This window comes from Triturus cristatus, chromosome 8 (assembly GCF_964204655.1).
Source record: "Triturus cristatus chromosome 8, aTriCri1.1, whole genome shotgun sequence".
Taxonomy (NCBI): domain Eukaryota; kingdom Metazoa; phylum Chordata; class Amphibia; order Caudata; family Salamandridae; genus Triturus; species Triturus cristatus.
Window position 1 is genome coordinate 452,732,755 of NC_140591.1, and position 27,660 is coordinate 452,760,414.

At 45.4% G+C, this 27,660-nt stretch overlaps 1 pseudogene across 1 annotated transcript in view; it reads right to left on the minus strand.

Annotated features, from left to right (window-relative positions):
* Positions 1 to 3,407: 3,407 nt before the first annotated feature.
* LOC146802305 (keratin, type I cytoskeletal 12-like) overlaps positions 3,408 to 27,660 on the minus strand; it is a 32,895-nt pseudogene continuing 8,642 nt past the window's right edge. The window contains exons 3-8 of the transcript XR_014967726.1: positions 12,905 to 13,061; positions 11,305 to 11,463; positions 10,905 to 11,030; positions 7,433 to 7,650; positions 7,297 to 7,322; positions 3,408 to 4,026 (exon numbers count right to left, since the gene is read on the minus strand). The product of XR_014967726.1 is annotated as a keratin, type I cytoskeletal 12-like (transcript). The remainder of the gene's footprint in view (positions 4,027 to 7,296; positions 7,323 to 7,432; positions 7,651 to 10,904; positions 11,031 to 11,304; positions 11,464 to 12,904; positions 13,062 to 27,660) is intronic.

Here is a 27,660-nt window from a genome sequence, read left to right on the forward strand (position 1 = left end):
TTTAGATGGATATGAAGCACAGTTGTCACATGTCCTCCAGTGATGATAAACATGTGCTGCTCTACCCCCAGCAGGTATATCTCTAGATGAATATGAAGCAGTGTTGTCACATGTCCTCTAGTGATGATAAGCATGTGCTGCTATACCTCCAGCAGGTATATCTTTAGATGGATATGAAGCAGTGTTGTCACATGTCCTCCGGTGATGATATGCATGTGCTGCTCTACCTCCAGCAGGTATACCTCTAGATGGATATGAAGCACTGTTGTCACATGTGCTCCAGTGATAAGCATGTGCTGCTCTACCTCCAGCAGGTATATCACTAGATGGATATGAATCACTGTTGTCACATGTCCTCCCGTGATGATAAGCGTGTGCTGCTCTACCTCCAGTAGGTATATCTCTAGATGGATATGAAGCACTGTTGTCACATGTCCTCCGGTGATGATAAGCATGTGCTGCTCTACCTCCAGCAGGTATACCTCTAGATGGATATGAAGCACAGTTGTCACATGTCCTCCAGTGATGAGCATGTGCTGCTCTACCTCCAGCAGGTATATCTCTAGATGGATATGAAGCACTGTTGTCACATGTCCTACCGTGATGATAAGCATATGCTGCTCTACCTCCAGCAGGTATATCTCTAGATGGATATGAAGCACTGTTGTCACATGTCCTCCAGTGATGATAAGCATGTGCTGCTATACCTCCAGCAGGTATATCTTTAGATGGATATGAAGCACTGTTGTCACATGTCCTCCGGTGATGATAAGCATGTGCTGCTCTGCCTCCAGCAGGTATACCTCTAGATGGATATGAAGCACAGTTGTCACATGTCCTCCAGTGATGATAAGCATGTGCTGCTCTACCCCCAGCAGGTATATCTCTAGATGGATTTGAAGCAGTGTTGTCACATGTCCTCTAGTGATGATAAGCATGTGCTGCTATACCTCCAGCAGGTATATCTTTAGATGGATATGAAGCACTGTTGTCACATGTCCTCCGGTGATGATAAGCATGTGCTGCTCTACCTCCAGCAGGTATACCTCTAGATGGATATGAAGCACAGTTGTCACATGTCCTCCAGTGATGAGCATGTGCTGCTCCACCTCCAGCAGGTATATCTCTAGATGGATATGATGCACTGTTGTCACATGTGCTCCAGTGATAAGCATGTGCTGCTCTACCTCCAGCAAGTATATCACTAGATGTATATGAAGTACTGTTGTCACATGTCCTCCCGTGATGATAAGCATGTGCTGCTCTACCTCCAGCAGGTATATCTCTAGATGGATATGAAGCACTGTTGTCACATGTCCTCAGGTGATGATAAGCATGTGCTGCTATACCTCCAGCAGGTATATCTCTAGATGGATATGAGGCACTGTTGTGACATGTCCTCCAGTGATAAGCATGTGCTGCTCTACCTCCAGCAGGTATATCTCTAGATGGATATGAAGCACTGTTGTCACATGTCCTCCAGTGATGAGCGTATGCTGCTCTACCTCCAGCAGGTATATCTTTAGATGGATATGAAGCACTGTTGTCACATGTCCTCCAGTGATGATAAGCATGTGCTGCTCTACCTCCAGCAGGTATATCCCTAGATGGATATGAAGCACTGTTGTCACATGTCCTCCAGTGATGAGCATGTGCTGCTCTACCTCCAGCAGGTATATCCCTAGATGGATATGAAGCACTGTTGTCACTTGTGCTCCATTGATGATAAGCATGTGCTGCTCTACCTCCAGCAGGTATATCCCTAGATGGATATGAAGCACTGTTGTCACATGTGCTCCAGTGAGGATAAGCATGTGCTGCTCTACCTCCAGCAGGTATATCCCTAGATGGATATGAAGCACTGTTGTCACGCGTCCTCCAGTGATGATAAGCATGTGCTGCTCTACCTCCAGCAGGTATATCTCTAGATGGATATGAAGCACAGTTGTCACATGTCCTCCAGTGATAAGCATGTGCTGCTCTACCTCCAGCAGGTATATCTCTAGATGGATATGAAGCACTGTTGTCACATGTCCTACCGTGATGATAAGCATGTGCTGCTCTACCTCCAGCAGGTATATCTCTAGATGGATATGAAGCACTGTTGTCACATGTCCTCCAGTGATGATAAGCATGTGCTGCTATACCTCCAGCAGGTATATCTTTAGATGGATATGAAGCACAGTTGTCACATGTCCTCCAGTGATGAGCATGTGCTGCTCTACCTGCAGCAGTTATATCTTTAGATGGATATGAAGCACAGTTTTCACATGTCCTCCAGTGATGATAAGCATATGCTGCTCTACCTCCAGCAGGTATATCTTTAGATGGATATGAAGCACTGTTGTCACATGTCCTCCGGTGATGATAAGCATGTGCTGCTCTACCTCCAGCAGGTATATCACTAGATGGATATGAAGCACGGTTGTCACATGTCCTCCAGTGATGAGCATGTGCTGCTCTACCTCCAGCAGGTATATCTCTAGATGGAGATGAAGCACTGTTGTCACATGTCCTCCGGTGATGAGAAGCATGTGCTGCTCTACCTCCAGCAGGTATATCTCTAGAGGGATATGAAGCACTGTTGTGACATGTCCTCCAGTGATAAGCATGTGCTGCTCTACCCCCAGCAGGTATATCTCTAGAGGGATATGAAGCACTGTTGTCACATGTCCTCAGGTGATGATAAGCATGTGCTGCTCTACCTCCAGCAGGTATATCTCTTGATGGATATGAAGCACTGTTGTCACATGTCCTCAGGTGATGATAAGCATGTGCTGCTCTACCTCCAGCAGGTATATCTCTAGAGGGATATGAAGCACTGTTGTCACATGTCCTCCGGTGATGATAAGCATGTGCTGCTCTACCTCCAGCAGGTATATCTCTAGATGGATATGAAGCACTGTTGTCACATGTCCTCCGGTGATTATAAGCATGTGCTGCTCTACCTCCAGCAGGTATATCTCTAGCTGGATATGAAGCACTGTTGTCACATGTGCTCCAGTGATAAGCATGTGCTGCTCTACCTCCAGCAGGTATATCTCTAGATGAATATGAAGCACTGTTGTCACATGTCCTCCGGTGATGATAAGCTTGTGCTGCTCCACCTCCAGCAGGTATATCTCTAGATGGATATGAAGCACTGTTGTCACATGTCCTCCGGTGATGATAAGCATGTGCTGCTCTACCTCCAGCAGGTATATCTCTAGATGGATATGAAGCACTGTTGTCACATGTGCTCCAGTGATAAGCATGTGCTCTACAACTGCTTCCTCATCTGAAAATTCAGGAAACAAACCTCCACTACTAAGACCAGTGTGACGACAGATCATTAGAAGAAAGAAGAACCAGCATAGTTAGAGAAATGTTTTCGAACTCCTTGCTACCAGAACATCAAACCATTGTTTGAATTCAGAAAGGTTTATTGAATACTAATTTCACAAAAGGAGAGATTTACATTTTCTGTTCAAGACAGAGATGAGACCCCGCAAAAAGAACCTTATTACAGTGAATAGTCCCACTTCCCAGCCGTGAATGTACTACACATAGGACATTTATGATGCTTACAATTGGCTCAAGTTATTAGATGTTGGTAACAGGTGATTCGCTTATTCTTCATCCGAACAACCTTTCGCTGCTCAATAGTACGTAAGAGAGATCTAAGGTATCTTCTTGTTCATCATGTGTATCGTCTCGTTTACTTGGATACGTGACAGGCTGGTGAAGTGTCCAACAGTGCAATAAAGGATCCAGAACATTCTTTGGTCATTTTTGCAGAGTTGAAAATGGCCATTTTAAAGCAGGATTGTGAGCATGCGGGGTTGGATTATGAAAGGAGAAGGTGTCCCTCCTCCGGGGTTGTGCATCTTGTTGAAGGATTCCTTGTAGACAAGCATTTCATAGGTAGAGGCTCAGATGCTGGCTACAGTTTCTGCTCACTTTGTTTCTCCTCTTGCGAAACCACTTTGCCGTCAACCACGTTCTGGATGATGGTCTTTACAACACGGCTTCTGACGCTGTCTGGGGCTAAAACGAAGAAGAAACGTGGAGGTGAAATATGGAACACAGGAAGGATGCCTCTGAATAACAAATGATGAGGAGGGAAGCAAAGAGTGCCATGAGCATGTCAAATGGAGTGTGGAATTCTGCATCAAACCATGAATCAGGATTGCCATTTTGCCCTCACATATCCATTCATTTGTGTATCTACATTCAATAATTTCATTTGTAAAGCGCGCTACTTACCCGTGAGGGTCTCAAGGCGCTGAGGGGTGGGGAGTGCCGTTACTGTTCATTGAACGTAGATAGGTAAGTAGGCTTCTGAATCAGCCAGAGAAGCATTTCATTTGAAACCAGGAAGTGCTCCAAATGAAACTGGTCAAAGAAAATCCTATATCATCCTCAAGTAGGCTTTGTTCCCAGGGCGCTTGTTCCCTGTGAATATGTGAATGTTTATGCCCGATAATCATGGAGCCATGATGTGCCTCCTGTTGAAATCCCTTTGGATGCTTGTACTTCCCTGGGCTATCCCAGTGGGTGCTTGTGTCTCACGTAAATATTCTATTTGTAAGTGTGGGATGCTCTTGTTGGTTCATGTCCCACGTAGAAATATTATTATTATTTTGATAGCCCTTTATCTGAAAATACTGTTATTGGTGTAGGTCATGTCAAGATGTTAACATTGGTGAATGTCCATCGGTAGACTTTTTTTAACATTCAGGCATGTGCTTTATTAGCACATTCTATATGGTGCAGATGGTCACATGACGCATCTACTTTTACACGTGTCCCTTTGGAGTATCTTAGTTGGGGCATCGCCTCATGTGATCAATTTGTGCAGTACCTGGGCTACATGGAAATGTTCTCCTTTTTCCAGCCGTTCGCTTGAATGTGCTAATAACGGTGCATCATCTCAATGCAAACATGCTAACCCTGGTGCATAAGAGTTTTCTAATACAGTGCTTCAAGCGAACATTATAATTGGTATATGTTCCTGATGGTGTTAACTGGTGCATATGCCTTATGAGAAAATTCTCATCGAATGACATGGCCCTTGAGATCATTCTATGTGTGTGCATATGTGTATCGTGACAATGACATCTTTTAGAATGTGTATCATGTGAAGATCCGTGTAGGGGGTGAGCCTCGTGTGAACGTTCCAGCTGGTGCAGGTGCCACCTGGGATCATTGTATTTTTATTGCCCATCTTTCATGTCAATATGCTGTTATTGGCGCAGGTGAACATGTGAATGTTGGTGCACGTGCCCCATGAGAATACACCTGGGAATGGACTCAATTTCAAGATTCTAACGGGTGCACATGCATCAGACAAACATTATAGTTGAAGCATGTGCATTCGGATCGATATGGTGCATGCACATTTATGTGAATATTATGGTAATATTTGTAGACACTCGTGAATATTTTAATGGGAATTCATGTGTCCTCTATGCAAACATTCTGTTATTGGTATCTTTCATCATGTGACCATCCTAGCATCTCTGACAAATATGCCTAGACGGAGACGACCATCGTGTACCCGGACCATCAGGCTCTCTCCAGTGTCCACTGGCTTTCTTTCGGGATTCATAGGTAGTTTTTATTTGTGATGGTCAGCTCCACATCCATCCTATAATTAAGAAACTCTCCATGGTAAAACAGAATGAGTGTGTGCTTGAGGGGGCGGCACCTTATTGTATAGTAAATGAGTGAGAGAGTGAGGGACTCCTAGGGCATCAGATCCTTTGGGACCAGAGCTTCGGACAATTGTGTGTGTTTCACTGCACACATTTGGAAGATGGAAGTGAATGAATTAATTTATGAAGAAAAACAAGACACATTGTAGGCAGAGAGATCCCTGTCAGACAGTCTTGGATTTCAAGTAAGAGTGGTCAGGTTTAGAGAGACATGACCAAATCTTCATGTGCCAGCAGTCAGTCCCCTCCCTGCATGTAACACCACACTGAGAGGGCTAGGTGATGTGTAGGATTTCCAAGATGAGAAGTTACATAGACCAGCATCAATAACACAGGAGGGTTTCATGTTTGAAGGAGCCTGGGAAAAGCTGTACTCTCGCTGCATGTGAGTTGAAGTGTGTTTGCAGGTTCATAGTCTTGTTTAAAATAAAGCCCAGGCACTGGTCAGATTCGACAATGGAGGGGTGGCAGTTCAGCACGGAGCTGAAGTTCAGCAAGGCTTGTATTGGGATGGCGGAGTTAGCAGAAGAGCTGAGGAGGGACTCAGATCTGTGCAATAGTGGTAGTTGGTAAGTGTGAAGCCAGCTTCCAATGCTGCTCACACTCCTGGACAGCCAGAAGACATGGGTGGGATAACCATTAATTTAACCTCCCCATCTTCTGATGGACTGGGCTGCCTTGAGGATGGGGATGTTCTTGTTCAGGGAGGTGTCTCTCAGACGTTAAGTTTCTTTACTAAATTCAATAAAATGTGGTCCCTACTCCCCGTTTATCAGGCATCTTTCTATGTTATAGCTTCTCCCGCTGGTTCAAATAGTAAAGCAATGCTGGCCCTTCATGGGCACCTATAAAAATATAATGTTTAGGGATGTGCAAAATGTGTGTTGTTTCCTTTTATGAAGTTATGCAAAGTTCCAAACAAAATGTACGAGAAATTAGGTGAAATCTAAAAGCAGCATTCAGCACTTTCATTGTCTGGATGGGCATCCTTGGGCCCTTTTGGACATACATTACGCTAAAAAAAAGGGAAAAATCACCAGTGCCATGAACAATAGTCGATCGCGTTCTGGTGGTTTGCATTGTTTATGTGCTCCCATGCTAATCTGTGTCACGTGCTGGAATGGCCTAATTTCGGGAATTTTGCGTAACAAGTGAAATGAAAAATTCTTGGAATGGCGCAAGATTATGCCAGCATAAGGGAAGGTTCACCCAGGCCTATTGATGTTCACATCAGGCAGAGCTGCCTGATGGACATTCAGCCGCGGTCACTTGAGGGACATCAAGATCGAGCAACTCAAAGCTTCTCATTTCAACGCCGCCCGCAGGCTCTTATCGCATCCTCTCGACTCCCCCTCCATCACCATTAATGGTGTGTCCCTGGACACAGTATGAATGAGCCTGTGACAGAGGACATGGGTGTGTGAGTGAAAGTGTGCTGATAGCAGTAGAGATGTGATGCTTTGATGGGGCAGCTGTTTGCTTCCTAGGAGCCTTTGGTGCTTTGTAGCACTCCAGTGCTACAACAAGTGTTTTTATGAAGCAAGAAACAGGCCATTGTGAATGCATGGACATGAAGCAAACACAAAAGAGAGACACTCACCTTTTCTTGGCTGAGAGCTGTGACCACTGAAAGCAAACAAAGAGAGACACACATGACTGAGTGTATTCTACTGGGTCAATTTCCAAGCACTTAGAAGCTGCAAAGTGGGAATGATCCTGGCTCTGAGTGTTCATACCTGTCCTCGCCCTCCAGCAGGCGCCGGTAGGTCTCGATCTCCCTCTCCAGCCTGGTCTTGATGTCCAAGAGTTCCTCATACTCTGCCATCTGCTGCTCCATATCGCCCCTGAGATCTGCCAGCTGCTCCTCCACCATGTTGAGTTTGACTTGAAGTTGTGCAAGCTGGGCGCAGTAGTTTCCTTCTGTTTCTGCTAAGTTGCTTTCTAGGGAATTTTTCTGCCAGAGAGCAAGACAAGGGAGGGGGCTTTGAAACATTGTGATAAAGCATAAGGAAGGTTGTACGTATAGGAACACTGGGCAGTGCACTTATTAGCACTTGCTTTGGCTATGGTGTAAACATTTCCGTCTTTCTGTTTTCACATGTTCTCATTGTTTGGAGAAAAGGTAGAAAAATAAGAAAATGAAATAGAGAGATGAAGGAGAAAAGTGAAAGTAGAGAGAGGAAGAACTGAGAGGGGGAGTTAATTGAGGGCAAGAGGAAAGAATGGAGAGGGAGGCTAAAGGAAGTGGAGAAATTGGGTGGTAAAACTGATAGAGAAAGTAATGAAGTTGAGAGAAGGCGAAATAAATGAGCATAGGAGGAGAGTGTAGAAATGAAGGGGATAACGGAGGATGGGGAGGCAGTAGAGTACAGTAGAATGGGTAGAGAGAGAAGGGATATCACTTTGGTATAGTGCAGGAATATCAGGTTTTGAATATTGTGCTAAACAAATATGGCTGCCAGAATAAACGTACCCGGACTATATGTAAATGACACATTGAGAAATGAACGGGCAGGAGACAGAAGAAGTGCAAAGAGGTAATGAGAATAGCATAGCAAGAAAGGTGAAGTAGAGAGAGAAGGGTGGTAAAGATAAAGATCAGGCAGGCCAGCTGGTGAAGTAGGGTGAGATGTATGGTAAAGAGACAAAGGTGAGCTAGTCTGAATGAAAGATACAAAGAGGTGGAGCAAGGAAGGGGAGGATAAAAAGAGAGAGAAAGAGGCAGAGAGATAATACGGGTTTAGAGATAGAAAAATCTAGATATGGGGATAAGGACATTCACCACAATGTTCAAGGGTGGAGTTCACAGAGAGATGAGGTAGAGTGAGAGGGAAGGTAGAAAGAGATGTGAGGTAGATAGAGATATTTGAGGGGTTAGGTAGTCAGGGAAGAATAGAGATGTGCGGTAAAGAGAGAGTCATAGGGTAGTAAGAGGCGTGGAAAGAAGGGAGATGTAAAAAGAGGTCAGGTAAAGAGATTAGTGAGTCAGAGAGAAAGGTGGATAGAGGGATGATGGGCAAAAACAGCTGAGCTATAGGTAAAAGGTGAAGTAGAGAGACAAAGGTGAAGCAGAGAAACAGCGGTGAGGTATAGAGACAGTATGAGGCTTAGCAAATGTTTTGAGGTACAGAGATGGATAAGTTGAGTAGATGAAAGAATGCGAGGTAAAGAGGATGAGTTGAATCAGAAAAGGTACAGAGAAACATCGCAAGGGAGAGAAGGTAAAGGCATTCAAAGAGGAGCATGGCAGTTAGACCGGTGATTTACAGGGGAGAAGATAGTAAAAGAGCAGAGATAAGGTAGTGAATGAAATGTGAGATATCCTGAGAGGTGAGGGAAAGATGAGGATTAGAAAGATGAGTTACATAGCGAAACAACATAGAGATGTGTGATGAAAAGAGTGTTGAGTTTGGGAAAGCAGTGAGAGAAAGGCAGAGAGAAGTAGATTGGAAGAAAGACATAGGGGCATATTATCAAGAAACGGCATTAAAATTATCGCCGCTTTAATGGCAAAAAACTGCCGCTAAAGTGGCGATAATGGGCTTGATGATATGCCCTTGAGAATTCCCATAGAAGCCCATGTTCTGGTGTCAACATGGGCTTCTATTGGAATTCTTTGCGGCATATTATCAAGCCCATTATCGCCGCTTTAGCTGTAGTTTTCTGCCGCTAAAGCGGGGATAATTTTAACGCCGTGTTTGATAATATGCCCCATAGATAGGTGAGGGTAAGAGAGATATGAGCTTTGAGAGAGGTGAGGTAGGTGGAAGAGAAGAGACAGGGGTGAGATTGAAACAGAGCAGACAGCTGCAGAAAGAGGGGCGAGGCATAGAGAACGTTGAGGTAGAGAGAGCTTAGAGAGGTAGAGGTACAGAGGTAGGCACAGGGTGGTAAAGAAAGAGGTGAGGTTGTGAGAGGTTGAAAGGTGGGACAGAGAGAGGTATATTTGAGAGTGATAGGTGAGGTACACACGGGTGAGCTAGAGCTTCGGTAGCAAAAGAGCGAGTTGTTACATGGAAATGGAGAGGTAGGTAGAGAGAAAGGGAAAGAGAGACAGTGAAGTATAAGATGTGAGGTGAAATACAGAGGGAGGAATGGGATAGAAGGAGAGGTGAGTCAGAAAAATAAAAGTATAGTGTGGTGAAGGTGACATAGAGGTAGTATGAGAGAGAGGCAGATAGAGAAATGAGGACAAGAAAACGGTGCGTATTTAGTGATTGGTGAAATAGAGACACATATGGTATGAGCAGAGTTGAAGCAGAGAAAAGTGATACTAGGAAGAGGTCGAGAGGTAGAAGAAGAGGCAAAGTAGACAGAAGGAGGTGAGGTAAAGAATAAGTCTGATTAGAGTCGGAAGAGAAGCAAAGAGATAAACAGTTAAGTCTAGGTAGAACCAAGGATAAGTAGAAGGAGACAGTCAGAGAAGAAAGAGAATATGAAGTAGAAAAAGAGAAAGAGGTGAGAAAGAGAGATATATGTAACTGTAATACAAGGGCTTAGAAGGGGAAGGACTTGAAAACTGTGCAATTTCATTGCCTGTGCCTAAAACTGTTGCTGGTTTTGGTCAGCGACAGCTCTGCGCAAATTACCTCCTCTTTTGTTAGTTTATAACTAAGGAGAGAACCTTTGTCTGAAAAATATACTACAGCCCAAATGTCACATGTTAGAAGAGTGATATTTTGTAACTCTAAGAAACAACAAAAGTCACCAAAATGAACCTGTGCTTAACCCTCTGGTACTGTGGCTCAAAAGCAGTCAGGCCTAACTTAGAGTCAATGTGTAAAGTGTTTGAGAAGCAGGAGGTTCCTGCCATTGAGTACACAATGAGCACGCATAAACCATGCTGAAGAGCACATTAATGATCATAACAAAAAATGTTTCTGTTGCTATTGATCTGTGTCCCTATTGATTGGCATCACATCCACCAACATGAGACCTCACAACAATAGTGTGTTGGCTGCAGAGATCTGTATGTGGTTTGGAGGTCATATGCCAAATATCTAGCGAGGCGACTTACTCTTTCTTCCATCTAGTGTTGACAAAAGAGCTATCACTCTCTTGGGCAATAACACTTCTGAATAAATAACTCACACTATGTAAGCTTGGCTCTTATAGTTGAAATATGTGGAGCTTGGTCACAATTGAAGAAAGGATTTATAGTCTAGTGTTGTGTCTTTATATTGAAAAAGAATAGCTGTTACCACCTACCATAGCCAGAGCAGACTGCAGCTCAATCTCCAAGGACTGCAGGGAGCGCTTCAGCTCGGAGATCTCGCTCTTGCTTGACTGCATCTGTTCAGCCCCGGTAGAAATCTCTTGCTTGAGGTGTTTGCTCTAAGAGAGAACATAGGCAGGAGTGACCACTTGACATTTAGTGTATGCCCATCCCCCAACCCAAGGGATCAGAGTGGAATGGTCTGTGAGGTCTCTGTATGGCTATTGGACACTGGGCAGATGGTGACATGTTGGACAGAGCCTACCATGGAACTGATATTGGCATTGCAGAGGGGATTAATGTTTGGAGAAATGTCTAGGTTTGCCGATCAACCATCCATCTTATTACATAGCCCGGATGACTTTCACCGTGATGATTCCCTCTCCTACTCACCGCCTCCAGGAACTTTGCTTCTGCATCCTGGCGGTTCTTTTCGGCCATCGCCTCGTATTGACCTCGCATGTCATTGAGGTTCTTCATCAGGTCAGTGCCTGGGGCAGCATTCATCTCAACACTGAGCTGTCCTTGGGCCCCCTGGAATCCTTTCATTTCCTATAGGAGAGGAGCGCATTTTGAGGGCATTAAATAGCGTTCATCCAAAAGGTAGAAAACAAGTGCTGGAAATGGACCAGTCTATGAGAATTTAGACCTGAACTAGAGTCTGGATGATAATATAAATACACTGATTCTGGTGGATGTGGTAACTGTGCTATCAGTGGAATCACATTTGGCAGAATTGCTACCAACGTTTTGCAGTTTGCCAGTGGTAAGTCCACTTGTGGTAATTTACTGCTTGCACTGGTAAATGGTGAATTTTACATTACCACAACTGTCTAAACCAGTTTCTTCGTCATCTTTTATTTTTAATTTACAGTTATTTTCCTGTATAAAGGATTGTGCATATCTCTAAATTTAAATATGAAGGCTTCATACGGAATCCATGCTTTTCAGAAAAGCTTGATATTACAAAATTAGTTTTGTATGCACTGGCTCATCAAACAGAAGATAATCAAAATTCTCACAAATTCACCAAGACTATACAAAAGGACTGACACACACCCAGGGATCCTTTAGCTGAGTTGAAAAAGTTTCTCAGGGCTTATAATAGAATCTTCTCTATGACAAAAGTTCATACCTTCATGCCCACATCCAAATACCCAGAATTAAAGTTTTAACTCTGTCCCTGCACGACTACCACATAGTACCAGTGCAGATGTACAAATTTCTGGAATTTGTAAAGCTTTCCAGAAGTACACCTTGAAAGCAGAGACATTAATATGTTTACTGGTATACATTAGGAAGACATTTTAAATTCCCAACATATATGTTATACAGTTATACAAGTAAAACGCCATTGCTCTAGTGCCATGATGAAATTCATTTTTTCGAGAAAAAAAATCCCTATGGGAAAACACCTTTTCCCGATGGATAAACCCCTTGCTCTCCACCCGCACCAGTTTTAAGGGGTGTTTACTCCTGCCCTTGGCAGGACTAGGGGGCTCATTTAGAGTTTGGTGTGCCTGGCTTTAAATAGTGCAGTGAACTATCAGTTTGTGAGAGAGGGTACTCCATCACATTTCTACCCAAAATTTAAATGATGCCCTAATTCTCCAATCAATTTAAGGTGAGGAGGAGTCTGGGATTTCTTTCAAGTTTCAATGTGAGCCCCAACTTTCAATGCGAACTTCAGCGTGGAGCTCCCACTTGCCTTTTCTTGATTGGGATTTTCTCATACACATCATTACTCCATTCTAGGGGTAATATTACACCCGAAAATTGCTATGTTTTCTATTGAATTTCCTGACATTGCTATCACTCTATATAATCAAAGCACCACTATGAGTTCTTCGCAATTTGCAAATCTGAGGTTGATAGAAAGGGCCTCGCAGATGCCATGCCATCCTATTAAATGCTAGAGTTCACCACTAACCTTGGTTATGAATGCCTCTATAGTTTGCCATTTCCTTTCTCTAGCTTTAGAATCAAAACTTACCTGTTCGTGGTTCTTCTTTAGGGAAGCCAGCTCCTCTTTCAGGCTCTCGACTTGTCCCTCAAGGTCAGACTTGGACGAGGTCAACTCGTCCAGCACCTTTCGCAGTCCAGTGGTATCGGCCTCCACGCTCTGGTGCATATGTAACTCATTCTCATACCTGGGCAAACATAACGAGATTTATGCGGCTGTCAACGATGGTCGGTGAAGTGTTTGTGAACATTTGCCTTATGGTGCAATGTCAAGTAGCCACAAGGAGGCACTATACTGCAACAAATGACCTTGAAAATGGCTTTGTTCTCTGGGCACTCATCCTCCCCAGATACAAATTGCCAACTTTCCCCTAGCCTTGTGTCAGACCTGTGGTCAATGTACCCACCTCCTGTTTTAACAGCGTAATAGGACTGTTTTATTACATTCAGCATCAGAAAAAAGTATTTAGACATATTTGTAAAACATGTCTGAGCCTGAAGGTAGCAGAGAGCTGCACATACAGCATTACTTAACATCACAGCACTAAGATACCTCACAAAAAGTGCAAGAGGATATCCCTATAGCTATAAACAAAATATTGAAAAATTGCAGAAATGAATAAATGTTATTTTTTCACCCGCCTGGTGACCTTTTCATACATGTTATAGAAATCTGTGTGAAAACAGCTAGTCATGGCTTCATATTATGGCTGGAAATTGCCACTTGTGTATAGTTGCTTGAAATAACTGGTAATCTTGCCCACATTGATGTTATTAATTTTATTGGCTAGAGAGTGATGGAAGGCTGAGTCATCCTTTACTGAGTTCCAGCCTGTGAATTTTAGGTCACACATTGGTCTGTGCAGTTGGAACCTTAACCCACCAGTGTGTGTCTGTCAGTTGTAAGCTATCCACAGATGCCTAGAGGCAGAACAGAACCTAAATTTGTTGTTGAGGTAAATAGGGGTAGCTTGAGAGATTTGAAAGAACCATTACAGTCAAGAATAGCTGAGGCAGAAAAAGAACTAGGTAGACTCAGCAATTTTAGCAGCCATGTTTTGAATACGCTTGAGCTTCTTCAAGACATTTTTGGAAGCTCCTTAAAAGGAAGATTTGCAGTAGGCAAGGCAGCTGCGAACAGTGGCATGAACCACAATGTGGCTAGCCAGAGGGGGGAGCCAAGGAACTATTTTAGAGGTTTATTACTTTTCCCCATGCAATTTCAGATGGACTTTTTAGACAGCGCTTCAGCCAAAATGCTGAACAGGGTTATACCAAATTTGGGGAGGGGGCGGTGCGGGGGTAGATTATTTCTGAGAAAGCAAGATTTTTTTGATTTAGTATAAAGCCATTCATCAGTTTTTGAGAAATTAAGGTTACAAATTTATAGATATATTGATAGTTGGACTGAAAGTTAAAAAACATCAAGCCATCGCATTGGCAAAGGGGGCTTTCTTAAATTGAGCGCTCTGGCCGCAACATGAACAAAAACTTTGCGGCAGCCATTACAGGACTAAACGATTTAAGGGGGCAGGGTAGGGATACTATGACCCCCTAGTGCTTTTATGGAGTTGAGGAAAGATTTTTTGAAAAATGTTTTTGGGGGTTTTGTGATCCGCATAACTACTGCGGGATCAGCCAAAAAAACAAATTTTTTAGTATTGGACAGGTTGTACTGGCTTACAGTGTAAATTGAATAACATATTAGTGGATGATGTTGGCAAGGGATGCCATCAATTATGTCAATGAACATGTTATGAGTGATGTAATTGAATAATATTAATACAAAGTGGGTCAAAGCAATATATAAACATGTATGACACGCTCAGTTTCTGGACAGCGACAACATGAAGGAGAGGTCCAGAGCCCATCAGTGTGACCCAATGAATCATGATGCAAACCCTCCCCTGGAACTCCAAAGTAAAGATGCAGTTCAAGGGGATGTTGTCTGGCACTAGATGACGTAGCATCAATTTAATAATAGCTGATCCCGAAGAAGGTGGCAGTAAAATAGAATGATAGCACCACAACGCGCGTCAGCGACCCCTGTCTGTGTGGTCCACAGCGCGTGATTCATTTTTGTCGCAGTAATGCAGAATATAAACCGCTCCCAGCAGGTTAGAATGGGCATATTGACCTGTTCTGATTTTTAATGAATGCTAGAGGTGCAATAAAATAGAGTGATACCACCACAACGCGCGTCAGCGACCCCTGTCTGTGTGGTCCACAGAGCGTGATTCATTTGTGTCGCAGTAATGCAGAATATAAACTGCTCCCAGCAGGTTAAAATGGGCATATTGACCTGTTCTGATTTTTAATGAATGCTGGAGGTATGCAATAAAATAGAATGATACCACCACAACGCGCGTCAACGACCCCTGTCTGTGTGGTCCACAGAGCGTGATTCATTTGGGTCGCCGTAATGCAGAATATAAACTGCTCCCAGCAGGTTAGAATGGGCATATTGACCTGTTCTGATTTTTAATGAATGCTGGAGGTATGCAATAAAATAGAATGATACCACCACAACGCGCGTCAACGACCCCTGTCTGTGTGGTCCACAGAGCGTGATTCATTTGGGTCACAGTGATGCAGAATATAAACTGCTCCCAGCAGGTTAGAATGGGCATATTGACCTGTTCTGATTTCTAATGAATGCTGGAGGTATGCAATAAAATAGAATGATACCACCACAACGTGCGTCAACGACCCCTGTCTGTGTGGTCCACAGAGCGTGATTCATTTGGGTCGCAGTGATGCAGAATATAAACTGCTCCCAGCAGGTTAGAATGGGCATATAGACCTGTTCTGATTTGTAATGAATGCTAGAGGTATGCAATTAAATAGAATGATACCACCACAACGCGCGTCAACGACCCCTGTCTGTGTGGTCCACAGAGCGTGATTCATTTGGGTCGCAGTGATGCAGAATATAAACTGCTCCCAGCAGGTTAGAATGGGCATACTGACCTGTTCTGATTTTTAATGAATGCTGGAGGTATGCAATTAAATAGAATGATACCACCACAACGCGCGTCAGGGACCCCTGTCTGTGTGGTCCACAGCGCGTGATTCATTTGTGTTGCAGTAATGCAGAATATAAACTGCTCCCAGCAGGTTGCAATGGGCATATTGACCTGTTCTGATTTTTAATGAATGCTGGAGGTGTGCAATAAAATATAGTGATACCACCACAACGCGCGTCAGCAACCTCTGTCTGTGTGGTCCACAGAGCATGATTCATTTGTGTCGCAGTAATGCAGAATATAAACTGCTCCCAGCAGGTTATAATGGGCATATTGACCTGTTCTGATTTTTAATGAATTCTGGAGGTATGCAATAAAATAGAATGATAGCACCACAACGCGCGTCAACGACCCCTGTCTGTGTGGTCCACAGCACGTGAATCATTTGTGTCGCAGTAATGCAGAATATAAACTGCTCCCAGCAGGTTATAATGGGCATATTGACCTGTTCTGATTTTTAATGAATGCTGGAGGTATGCAATAAAATAGAGTGATACCACCACAACGTGCGTCAGCGAACCCTGTCAGTGTGGTCCACAGAGCGTGATTCATTTGTGTTGCAGTGATGCAGAATATAAACTGCTTCAAGCAGGTTAGAATGGGTTTATTGACCTGCTCTGATTTTTAATGAATGCTGGAGGTATGCAATAAAATAGAATGATAGCACCACAACGCGCGTCAACGACCACTGTCTGTGTGGTCCACAGCGCGTGATTCATTTGTGTCACAGTAATGCAGAATATAAACTGCTCCCAGCGGGTTACAATGGGCATATTGACCTGTTCTGATTTTTAATGAATGCTGGAGGTATGCAATTAAATAGAATGATACCACCACAACGTGCGTCAGCGACCCTTGTCTGTGTGGTCCACGGAGCGTGATTCATTTGGGTCGCAGTGATGCAGAATACAAACTGCTCCCAGCAGGTTAGAATGGGCATATAGACCTGTTCTGATTTTTAATGAATGCTGGAGGTATGCGATTAAATAGAATGATGCCACCACAACGCGCGTCAACGACCCCTGTCTGTTTGGTCCACAGAGCGTGATTCATTTGGGTCGCAGTGATGCAGAATATAAACTGCTCCCAGCAGGTTAGAATGGGCATATAGACCTGTTCTGATTTTTAATGAATGCTGGAGGTATGCAATTAAATAGAATGATACCACCACAACGTGCGTCAGGTACCCCTGTCTGTGTGGTCCACAGAGCGTGATTTATTTGTGTCGCAGTAATGCAGAATATAAACTGCTCCCAGCAGGTTATAATGGGCATATTCACCTGTTCTGATTTTTAATGAATGCTGGAGGTGCAATAAAATAGAATGATACCACCACAACGCTCGTCAGCGACCCCTGTCTGTTTGGTCCACAGAGCGTAATTCATTTGGGTTGCAGTAATGCAGAATAGAAACTGCTCCCAGCAGGTTATAATGGGCATATTGACCTGTTCTGATTTTTAATGAATGCTGGAGGTATGCAATTGTAGGAAGGTGGAATCTGACTAATGATTGCCCCCAACTTTTTGCCTGGTATTTGAGTGGTTTTTGACTAGTCTGGCTGGGATCCTGCTATCCAGGACCCCAGCCTATCTGCTTCCTCTGTTAAACGATGTGAGTACCCTAGGTACAAACCAATTGGATGCTGAGGATGCCCTGACAGTCCCTTGTAGATGGTACCCTAGGTACCCAGGGCATGGGTCCCTCAGTAGGCCTACCAGGGCTGCAGCACTTATTGTGCCACCCTGGGACAGCCATACAAACTGACACCACCAGACCACTACTGTAGCCTGGGTAAGGTGGTGCTAGCACCCCTTACAGGGATATAGGTACCCTATATCCCACCCCATTACAACAAATATACTCTCATAGGTCACCCCTATAGCAGGCCTTGCTAATACTACAAGGCTGGGTGCTGAGGTATGTGTGATGGGGGGACCCCTACATGAGTAGGGCCTCTCTGCAACCTTCGTAAAATCTTTGCTGGGTTGTTTGTAGTGTAGCCATACCATATACTCTTAACCGCATTCTAAGTCCATCGCGATAGCGTGATAACTTGAGAATGGCTACACAGAACCATATCGTGTTTGGTGTCAAACATGTAGGAATCCTACCCCCAGTCCAGCCATGGGCATGAGGGCACGATTCCCCCCTGCTAGAGGGGCGATATGGGAAAAGCGGCAGAATTTAGACACCAATTTAAAAGTGCACACGTAGTACAAAATGGCTACTACCCGCCACCCACACGACTCTGGCTAGCTGTTGCTGGGGAAAATCCCAGCCTCGCCTGCTGGACAATAGGGCTCCTGTGGCAGGGAGGTGCTAGCATCTCCCCAGACAGGATATGTGGATTGGAACAGGGTGGGTGCACCAAATGTCCTTTCAGAGTTGCACGTAGGCAGCTACAGCGCCTACATTCTGCATACACCGCTTGGAACCAGTTCAGGGGCATCCTGCCCCTCGCCCAGGCGGGAAACACACAAAGGGGAGAGGGTGTAGCCACCCTTTCCCGCCTCACCACTAATTGGTGGACACTACTCTGGACACTCCCCTAATCTTGGGGATAAAGGTGAATAACGTGGCCCCAGAGCCTCAGATTAATCTTGGACTTAACAGACTTGACCTTCGACGAGCTGCTGCCCAACTGACTGAAGAAATCTCCCTTGGGGTAAAGGAGTTACCCCCCTGCTTGGCAGGCACCTGAAACACTGCAGGTGACCCGGTTGGAACTTCGCTGCTCCTACGGACTTTGTCGACTTCCAGCACCCTTGAGGTGGGTTTCCTAAGCATCCCAGAGGCCAGTGAGTGTGCACAGCAAACCTGAGCACCGTGGACCGTGTGGGTGCTGAGATTCCTAATACCCCAGGACACCAGCCACCTCTTGCATAGCACATGACCCTGACCAGTGGGGAAGTTGTGCTTTGGCCCATTATTGAGCCAACCACCAAGCAGCATTTGTGCCAAAGATCAGTGCCCTAGCCCCCTCCGGAGGCCCGTGGGCTCCCTTTTACGCACTCCATTTTGCTGCCTTCTGCGGTCCCTTGTCTCTCGACTTGTGGGCCAGAGCGGAGGACAATCTCAACATCTAAGAGTTCCCCTGGTTGCTCCAGGCCTGCTCTACAGTCTCTCCAAAGGAGACCTCTCACAGACCTCGTGGGTCTGCACCAGTAGCTGATTTGTTTATCTTGCGTGGGTTGCGGTTGCCGCGGGTTAGTGGATCTAATCCGGACACTAACACCGCAGCGACTCTCATCCGACGTGGGACAGTCGTCCTCCAGAAGCTGGCCTTCCTTGAAGCCTCCCGGAGCCCGTGGCTGCAGATCCAAGCTACACCTCTTTCCACTTGAAGCACCCGACATTGAAGGGCTCTTTCCTTTGAGCTACCTGGTCACTGTGCCGTGACTCAGACTCTGTCCCCTCTGCTTTCAGGTTCTTCTCTACAAGATCTACAACTTCAATCTTCACGGCATCATCGACGCTTTTGGCTAGCAGCAGTTTTGTACATTTTCCCATCGAAAATCAGCCCGCGACCCGACATCGAAAACGACCTATGCACCCGGCTTCCCTGGGGCAGGTAACAGTGGTACCTCAGTACTCTCGTGGTAGTGGGCTCCTCAAAAGCTTAACTCTAAAGTTTTAACTTTGAACTCCTGCTAGAAGTGTCTTTAATCTGTTTAAATCAAACCGCGACATTCTCCATAGGCTTTAATAGAGATCCCGATAGCAGCTATTTCCACTGCACGCGCCTCCCGTGGGTCCCCTTCCTCATAACCTGGGGTGGATTCTTATGGGGCCAGCGATCCTAAATGCCCTAGGCATTGTCGTGGTTCTTATACCACTTTTTTAATATATGGTTTGGTCCCCCCCTGGGGCCCTGTGATTCCAGTGCTATTTATTGTGTTTATAAATGCTTGTTTGAATTGTAACTTTGCCACTAGCCTCATAAAGAGACTGTGGGATTCTGTCTAGAATAAATACATATATTTTATATATATACACCTGTGTGGGCTACTCTTTCATTTGGTTATTCAAGAGGTTATCTATGGTAAAACAATACGCTTAACACTCCTTCAAGACTTAGCCTGAAGGCTGCTCTCCACAGCTACCACTAGGATAGCTTTCTTTAAAGGTTGTCTTAAACCTATCATCAATAAGAGTCGAATTGGACTGGTGCAAGGTGTCCCCTATAACTAGGAGACAGCATATGCCAGGCCAACTTCTCACATTGGTGTGCAGCGGTTGGATTCAAGCTTGCCATTGTTTTACCAGATAACAAATTGAATTTCTAAAGTGGAAGCCACTTGGTACCAAAGGTACATATAAATTCAAGCTAGAATACAATAAGTTCTACTGAACTTAGGAGTTGTGTGTAGAGAGTTTAGCACACCTTGACTACAACTCAAGAAAGGGTTCAGTAGGCCACACCTAGTGTAGGTAGATACACCAGTACCACTACACTAGAAATGTCTTCAGGTTCAGGTGCCCATAAGGCTCTGGAAGGACCCCAAAGGGTCCCAGTCGACAAATTTGATCATCTTTCCTTTGCTGATCTTAGGGAGATGTGCACCTCTAGGAAACTTAAGACAAACAAGGGTGCCAATACTCAACGTCTCAGGGAAATCCTGCTCATAGCAGACTTTAAGCAGACTTTAGTGTCTGATGGGGTAGACGAGTTGGGTGGGCATCCCTCAGAAGAGGACACTCCCAGAGTGGACTCTGATGAGGACCAGGAAGAGGATAATGATCTTGACCTGGAAGAACCAGACCACTCACAACATGGAGGTGATGGCCCAAAAGGCACTCTCTCCATCCCTAAAGGGAGAGTGGTGGATCCAAACAGAAGGAACAGATCCCCCTCAGAGGGATCCAACCATTCTAGGAGATCCAAAAGGACCTCTGTCTCTCCTCAGAGGAGAGAATCCTCCCAAGAGAGGAAATGCAGACTGATCCAGTTTGAGCAGGCTAAACTACAGCTCAGGAGAGAACAGTTAGCATTAGACAGGGAGTCCCTGGAGCTTCAGAGAGCTTTAAGAAAATGGGGTCTAGAGACCCCTGGTGGCAATAATGACAACCCCTGAAGTTAGAGAGAAAGTCCCTGACAATAGGAACCTCCACAAGATTGTGCCCCCCTATCAGACAGGGGATGATATCCACAAATGGATCACTGCTCTTGAGAGGGCCAGTAAAGTACAAAGGGTCCCAGTAGAGCAGTGGGCAGCAATCCTGTGGCTCTCCTTTGCAGACAAAGGTAGAGACAAGCTCCTCTCTGTAAGAGAAGAGGATGCAGATGATTACTATATCTTGAGAGATGATTTAATAGATGGGTTTGGCTTAACCACTGATCAATATAGATTAAAGTTCAGAGACACCCAGAAAGCACAGGATCAAGATTGGGTAGACGTTGTGGATTGTGCTACCAAGGCATTGGAAGGTTGGTTAACTGGCAGTAAAGTAAATGATTACAAAGGATTGTACAATCTCATCATGAAGGAGCAGATTCTTAATAATTGTCAGAACCAACTCTTACACCAGCACCTGGTGGACTCTGTTCTGACCTCTCCCCAAGAATTGGGAAAGAAGGCAGACAAATGGGTCAGAACCAGGATCAGGCCCAAGAACCAAGGTGGTGACCAGAAGAAAGATTCCACTAAGCCCAAAGAGAAAGGTGGGGATAATAAAGCAGAAAAGTACCCTGAAAGGCCCCAAAAACCCAGTGCTGGGGGTGGGTCCCAAAATCCTTCCTCTTCTAACAAGAAACCATATTGCCATGTGTGTAAGCAACCTGGCCACTGGAAAACTGACTCCAGCTGTCCAAAGAATGGCAATAAAGAAAATGTTCCTCCCATTGCAGCTCCAACACCTCCTGTTGCTACTAGTAGTAATCCCCCAGGTGGTGGGAGTGCACCCAAAAAATTAGTTGGGTTTTCTTGGGGAACTCGGGTGGACTCTGGCCTAACCAGGTCCCCTACACAAGCAAGTCTAGTCTGTGATGGTGGCATGGGGTTTGCCAACTTTACCATGAGTCCCAATATCTTGGGCAGGTACAGACAAGAGCCCATGATCAATGGTCAGAAGGCTGTGGCCTACAAGGACACAGGGGCTAGTGTCACCATGATGACCAAGAGACTAGTGCCCCTAGAACAGCTTTTACCTGGGTTTAGCTACCAGGTGACCAATGTTGATGGAGTTAGGACAGACCATCCCATGGCAGTGGTAAATCTCAGCTGGGGAGGGGTCACTGGCCCAAAGAGAGTGGCAGTGTCCCCCACCTTGCCTGTAGATTGTCTACTGGGGAATGATCTGGAAATCTCAGCCTGGGCTGAGGTAGACCACAATGCCCATTTAAGAATGGTAGGCATCCCTGAGAGAGTGGATGAGACCCTGAGGGCCTCACCTCCACCGCAGGAGAAAATAAAGGGAGTGAAGCCTGAAACTATGGATCACTCCACACAAACAGAGAGCATAGGGGGTGAGGAACAGCCCTCCCCCACCAGACTAAAGGTAAGGGTCAAGTTTCTCAGGGAACTGATCCTGCCCCTTGTGAAGTAACTGCCCCAGAAGTGGACAGGCCTGGCCTGGCCACCTCTCTGATGGCAGGGGATCCTTCCAAGGTGGTACCCAGTCTGGAGCAGGTATCCTGCCCCTCTCTACCCTGCCTCTGTCAGCCCAGGGCTGCAGAGGTCAGGGAGGTCAGTGGACCCTTAATGGGCCCCTGGCCAGAGGAACCCCCTCATCAGCAGATTAGGGACACCCAGCAGAGTAATTCTAGCCAGGTGAATATTCCTCTACAAACTGAGGGATCCCCCTTACCCCTAGGTACAGGTACCCCTCAAATGGACTTTGTTGGGCACAGGGAAACCTGGGGCATAGTTGCCCCAAACATTCCAGTGCCCTCCACTATTCCAACCAGAGGGACCCAACCCCCAGCTGTAGGCAGCCAGAGGTTGACCCTTAGGGCCAGATATGACACAGTCATGGGCAGAAAGGCTTCCATGGTGACCAGTGACCTGAGGAGGTTGAGACCACCCCAAATAGGGCCTCACTTCCAGACTCAGACACCCCACCAGCCCACCTCTGTACCAAAAACCAATACAGGTAATTCCCCTAGACTTTGGAGAAACTCTAGAACACCTTGGGGTAGGATTTCCCAAGTGGACCATGAGACAGGGAGCAACCATGCTAGTGCAGGTTCTTCCTTATATGGCCACTCAGGAAATAAAGGCTTATCTGGACAAGGTTAGCCTTATCTCCTTTCGTTTGGGGGAGGGTTATGTAGGAAGGTGGAATCTGACTAATGGTTGCCCCCAACTTTTTTCCTGGTATTTGAGTGGTTTTTGACTAGTCTGGCTGGGATCCTGCTATCCAGGGCCCCAGCCTATCTGCTTCCTCTGTTAAACGATGTGAGTACCCGAGGTACAAACCAATTGGATGCTGAGGATGCCCTGACAGTCCCTTGTAGATGGTACCCTAGGTACCCAGGGCATGGGTCCCTCAGTAGGGTTACCAGGGCTGCAGCACTTATTGTGCCACCCTGGGACAGCCATACAAACTGACACCACCAGACCACTACTGTAGTCTGGGTAAGGTGGTGCTAGCACCCCTTACAGGGATATAGGAACCCTATATCCCACCCCATTACAACACATATACTCTCATAGGTCACCCCTATAGCAGAACTTGCTAATCCTACAAGGCAGGGTGCTGAGGTATGTGTAAGGGGGGACCCCTACATGAGTAGGGCCTCTCTGCAACCTTCGTAAAATCATTGCTGGGTTGTTTGTAGTGTAGCCATACCATATACTCTTAACCGCATTATAAGTCTATCACGATAGCGTGATAACTTGAGAATGGCTACACAAAACCATATCGTGTTTGGTGTCAAACATGTAGGAATCCTACCCCCAGTCCAGCCATGGGCATGAGGGCACGATTCCCCCCTGCTAGAGGGGCGATATGGGAAAAGCGGCAGAATTCAGACACCAATTTAAAAGTGCACACGTAGTACAAAATGGCTACTACCCGCCACCCACACGACTCTGGCTGGCTGTTGCTGGGGAAAATCCCAGCCTCGCCAGCTGAACAATAGGGCTCCTGTGGCAGGGAGGTGCTAGCATCTCCCCAGACAGGATATGTGGATTGGAACAGGGTGTGTGCACCAAATGTCCTTTCAGAGTTGCACGTAGGCAGCTACAGCGCCTACATTCTGCATACACCGCTTGGAACCGGTTCAGGGGCATCCTGCCCCTCGCCCAGGTGGGAAACACACAAAGGGGAGAGGGTGTAGCCACCCTTTCCCGCCTCACCACTCATTGGTGGACACTACTCTGGACACTCCCCTAATCTTGGGGATAAAGGTGAATAACGTGGCCCCAGAGCCTCAGATTAATCTTGGACTTTACAGACTTGACCTTCGACGAGCTGCTGCCCAGCTGACTGAAGAAATCTCCCTTGGGGTAAAGGAGTTACCCCCCTGCTTGGCAGGCACCTGAAACACTACAAGTGACCTGGTTGGAACTTCGCTGCTCCTATGGACTTCGTCGACGTCCAGCACCCTTGAGGTGGGTTTCCTAAGCATCCCAGAGGCCAGTGAGTGTGCACAGCAAATTTGAGCACCGTGGACCGCGTGGGTGCCGAGATTCCCAATATCCCAGGACACCAGCCACCTCTTGCATAGCACACGACCCTGACCAGTGGGGAAGTTGTGCTTTGGCCCATTATTGAGCCAACCATCAAGCAGCATTTGTGCCAAAGATCAGTGCCTTAGCCCCCTCCGGTGGCCCGTGGGCTCCCTTTTACTCACTCCATTTTGCTGCCTTCCGCGGTCCCTTGTCTCTCGACTTGTGGGCCCGAGCGGAGGACAATCTCGACATCTAAGAGTTCCCCTGGTTGCTCCCGGCCTGCTCTATAGTCTCTCCAAAGGAGACCTCTCACAGACCTCGTGGGTCTGCACCAGTAGCTGATTTGTTCATCTTGCGTGGGTTGCGGTTGCCGCGGGTTAGTGGATCTAATCCAGACACTAACACCGCAGCGACCCTCATCCGACGTGGGACAGTCGCCCTCCAGAAGCTGGCCTTCCTTGAAGCCTCCCGGAGCCCGTGGCTGCAGATCCAAGCTACACCTCTTTCCACTTGAAGCACCCGACATTGAAGGGCTCTTTCCTTTGAGCTCCCTGGTCACTGTGCCGTGACCCAGACTCCGTCCCCTCTGCTTTCAGGTTCTTCTCTACAAGATCTACAACTTCAATCTTCACGGCATCATCGATGCTTTTGGCTAGCAGCAGTTTTGTACATTTTCCCATTGAAAATCAGCCCGCGACCCGACATCGAAAACGACCTATGCACCCGGCTTCCCTGGGGCAGGTAACAGTGGTACCTCGGTACTCTCGTGGTAGTGGGCTCCTCAAAAGCTTAACTCTAAAGTTTTAACTTTGAACTCCTGCTAGGAGTGTCTTTAATCTGTTTAAATCAAACCGCGACATTCTCCATAGGCTTTAATAGAGATCCCGATAGCAACTATTTCCACTGCACGCGCCTCCCGTGGGTCCCCTTCCTCATAACCTGGGGTGGATACTTAAGGGGCCAGCGCTCCTAAATGCCCTAGGCATTGTCTGTAGAATTGTCGTGGTTCTTATACCACTTTTTTAATATATGGTTTGGTCCCCCCCTGGGGCCCTGTGAGTCCAGTGCAATGTATTGTGTTTATAAATGCTTGTTTGAATTGTAACTTTGCCACTAGCCTCATAAAGAGACTGTGGGATTCTGTCTAGAATAAATACATACATTTTATATATATACCTGTGTGGGCTACTCTTTCATTTGGTTATTCAAGAGGTTATCTATGGTAAAACAATAAGCTTAACACTCCTTCAAGACTTAGCCTGAAGGCTGCTCTCCACAGCTACCACTAGGATAGCTTTCTTTAAAGTTTGTCTTAAACCTATCATCAATAAGAGTCGAAGTGGACTGGTGCAAGGTGTCCCCTATAACTAGGAGACAGCATATGCCAGGCCAACTTCTCACAGCAATAAAATAGAATGATAGCACCACAGCGCGCGTCAACGACCCCTGTCTGTGTGGTCCACAGCGCGTGATTCATTTGTGTCGCAGTAATGCAGAATATAAACTGCTCCCAGCGGGTTACAATGGGCATATTGACCTGTTCTGATTTTTAATGAATGCTGGAGGTATGCAATAAAATAGAGTGATACCACCACAACGCGCGTCAGCTCCCCCTGTCTGTGTGGTCCACAGCGCGTGATTCATTTGTGTCGCAGTAATGCAGAATATAAACTGCTCCCAGCGGGTTACAATGGGCATATTGACCTTTTCTGATTTTTAATGAATGCTGGAGGTATGCAATAAAATAGAATGATACCACCACAACGCGCGTCAGCGACCCCTGTCTGTTTGGTCCCCAGAGCGTGATTTATTTGGGTCGCAGTAATACAGAATATAAACTGCTCCCAGCAGGTTATAATGGGCATATTGACCTGTTCTGATTTTTAATGAATGCTGGAGGTATGCAATAAAATAGAATGATACCACCACAACACGCGTCAACGACCCCTGAGTGTGTGGTTCACAGCGCGTGATTCATTTGTGTCGCAGTAATGCAGAATATAAACTGCTCCCAGCAGGTTATAATGGGCATATTGACCTGTTCTGATTTTTAATGAATGCTGGAGGTGCAATAAAATAGAATAATACCACCACAAAGCGCGTCAGCGACCCCTGTCTGTTTGGTCCACAGCGCGTGATTCATTTGTGTCGCAGTAATGCAGAATATAAACTGCTCCCAGCAGGTTAGACTGGGCATATTGACCTGTTCTGATTTTTAATGAATGCTGGAGGTATGCATGGCCTTATGACTGAGGTGTGAGTGATATAAGGTATGGGGCTTATGGTAACATCTCAGTTGAATAATGTAAAATAATTTATTTACGTTTTTACTTGTTATGAATTTTGTAAAGAGATTTTTATATTGCTTTTTCGTATGAATAATGTTATTTTTGATAAAATTTGAGTTATTAGTCATAGTTAGTAAGTGTAATGGACAACCCAATCTACGCTTGAGGGCTTGGGCAAAGTAAATGAACAGGTATGTATGCCGTCAAGGGATTTATTCTAATATTTAATTCAATTATTCAATATCTTTGCTGTGAGCAGGGTATAATATTTGCCTACCTGGTGAGCAAAAATCAGGTGTAAAAATAATCAATTTTATCTTAGAGACTGAAACGTCGACACAAACACTTTTTCTTCCAAATTTATATTTGTACTTAGATTGCGAGAAAGTGTTTACAATTGGAATTGTGAAGGTTATAATATCTAATTATTGCCTTCTTTTTTCATTGTATGTATTATTTTGAGTACCCTTCATGAAATTTCAAAGATAAAATTGATTATTTTTACACCCGTATTTTTTCTGCTTATTTAAAGTATATTTAAAGTCTATTGAAGTGAAAACCAAGTACAAAAGAACTGTGTTGCTAAAATAACTTTGAATAACTCACCAGGCAGGCAAATATTATACCCTGCTCACAACAAAGATATTGAATAATCGAAATAATATTAGAATAAAGCCTTGAAGGCACACATACCTGTTCATTTGTCATAGTTGGCAGGTGATTTTGTTGCTTAGAAGTGATAAAGGTTGAGCAGGAATCCTTGAGACATATTTATTATCTAATTACCCTTCTCCTGAACCTAAAAGCGTTTTTCTGGGATGACCCTTTGTGGAGTTTGTAGCATCGGGCTACGCCTCT